The sequence below is a fragment of the Ambystoma mexicanum genome, chromosome 3p (assembly GCF_040938575.1).
Source record: "Ambystoma mexicanum isolate Mex_15411 chromosome 3p, UKY_AmexF1_1, whole genome shotgun sequence".
NCBI lineage: Eukaryota > Metazoa > Chordata > Amphibia > Caudata > Ambystomatidae > Ambystoma > Ambystoma mexicanum.
Genome location: NC_090925.1, coordinates 1,176,913,326 through 1,176,915,777, shown reverse-complemented (window position 1 = coordinate 1,176,915,777; position 2,452 = coordinate 1,176,913,326). Strand labels below are relative to the sequence as shown.

The window sequence follows — 2,452 nt, the reverse complement described above, 5'->3', positions numbered from 1 at the left end:
TTCCTGCCCCTATGGCCGGCTGGTGCCAAAGGCCATTCACACCTAGGTGTGTGGCCTTGTACCCTCTTTCCTGCCTTACACCTTGGCCCTGAGGTTCCCCTTTTTGCCTCTCCCTCCCTGTAGTGTGGTAAGTGGGGTGATAGGCGAGGTGGTGCCAGGCTGTCTCCCCCTACCTATTTTCTTGTAAGGGCTAAGCAGCAGCCCTTGCTTGGTGTCCTGGTCCCTTGCCCTGCCCCCCTGATTATTCTCCTGTGCGTGCCCTTGAGCTTCCTTGGTGCCCTAGTCCGCGAGACATGGACAGCGCTGCAACCGCCATGGCCCACAGTTTGCAGGTGCTTTGTGGAACTTGCAGGCTTCTGTTGTAGTGTCACTTTAAATATTGCTTTAATTTCAGTAGCCTTTATATGTTGTGAAGATAGAGGTAGACCCAGTTAGTGCAGCCCTGGTTTCTGCCGACTCTTGGGTATACTAATTGGTCTTCCGCCGTCTCCACTATTGAACATCAAGTTATGTCCATTTGCCTTTTTAAACAAAAAGAAATTCAATGTTTAACTATTTTTATTTTCTGGCATAAACAGGTTATGTTGGGGTAGCACCAGGAACAGCTGCTGCCTGGGTGTTCTGCACAGACACTCTGGTGTGGGTCTTAGCCAAGTGGTCAGTGTACTCCTGGTATGGAGACTTGGTAAAAACTGTCTCCTTCTAAAGATCTGGGGTCAGGTTACTGTAAGTCTTTGAGATAGCATCAAAAGTGGCCTTTGCGAAATTGCCCAGTGTGGCCGTGCAGCACCTTGCTGAAGTGTAACAGTCGTCAATACCAGCCATCATCAATAGTTTCTTGGGAACAGGTGCCAACACAATGCCAGTACCACAGGGTGCAGGAATCAGACGCACAAGAACTGAACCACAGCGACCAGTCACCTTGCAAGGCACAGTGTGGGGCTTGCCAGTGTTGTTACCCCAGTAACCTCGCCTTTCTGGCACAATGGACAACTTCGCCAGAATGATGGCGCCACGAATAGCAGTCGCAAACTCCTTGGAGCATTTTACCCCGAGCCCAACATGGCCATTATAATCCCCAATGGCAACAAAAGCCTTAAACCTAGTACGTTGCCCGTCCCTGGTCTGTTTCTGGACAGGCATGTTCTTGAGTACTTCATCCTTTAGAGAGGAGGCCAGGAAGAAATCAATTATCTCCACCTCCTTGATTGGGAGGGAAAAGAGATAGATCTCCTCGAGAGACTTTATCTTTAAGTCGGCCAAGCTTCGTTACAGGAACCCAATCCTTCTCATCTGCCTTCTTGCGGGGCCCCACGGCTTCTTCCGCGGCCCCGTCCTCTGCCACGACCCCTGCCGCCAAAGCCGCCTCGGAAGCCTCCCCAGTTTTCACCGGCGTTGTCCGCCATTTGGTGATCTTAATAATAAGAAGCTTATGTCCATTCTTCTTAACATTGCTGCACTCAGCAATGTATCACTGCAGGTCCTTCTTCATTCCTATCTTGTTACGGAAGCTTTGATTTTCTCCTGCGATACACAGTTTCTTCTCTGTAGGCATCTATTACACCACGCAGTATAGTTCCCGCTGCTTACAGCTTGCAACAAACGAACTGCTCTTCCGGGGACTTGATTACAACTTCTTTGCTGTTGCTTGTCCGTCCACCATCAGAAAATGTTTTCCTGCTTTCTTCCTTTTACCCTACTATTGCCGCCTCTGCTGTTTCTTCCTTCACGTCCTCTGCTTTTACCACTTTTACTAGTCCAACCTCCTCTGCTTCTACTGATACTACTACAACAACGGTTCCTATTTTCTACTCCTCTTTTAAAGGGAAGAATTTCGCTGGCAGCTAAATAACCACTAGCACGTTGGGCATCTCCCAACAGTTTCTGTCTGAGCCTCCTCATCACAGTACATCCAGCAGTTATAATTAATGGTCTTTTTTTGGGACATTTGTCAGGATGTGTTGCATCCCGGTTTAGAATAGGAGGAAAAGGGAATTTGCCATGCATCTTTCCTCTTTTTACCATCAGTGCAACGTTGGCGTGTTGAGGAAACTTGATGATACTTTTAGGTTCATCACAACAGCCATTATCTTCTGTGGGACCTCATTCTGTTCACTGGAGTGCATGTATTTCAATGGGCTAGAATTTCCCACTGATCCAGCTTCATTGCTTTGCCCATCTCAGATACTGTATAGCAGACTTTTCCGCGTTGACAGTTCCGTCCCATCCCTTTAATGGAGGAAGGTTTCAGAATAAACAGCCTGCCTGTGCCTTGCAATGTCAGTTATCAATCAGCACACCTATGTCTGGGGTTTTGTTTCTAGGGTACACAGATATCTGTGGACCCTCGCTTATTAACAGTGGATAGAGTTTCCTCTATCATCAATCCGCAGCGGTCGGTTTGTGGTGGTTGATATTAGCACTTTTTTTGCACACTACACATTGCACTTTA

General features: G+C 47.8%; 1 pseudogene; it reads right to left on the bottom strand.

The window, feature by feature from the left end:
- Nucleotides 1–540: 540 nt before the first annotated feature.
- On the bottom strand, nt 541–1,406 carry LOC138579858 (small ribosomal subunit protein uS5 pseudogene; annotated as a pseudogene).
- Between the last annotated feature and the right edge of the window lie 1,046 nt (nt 1,407–2,452).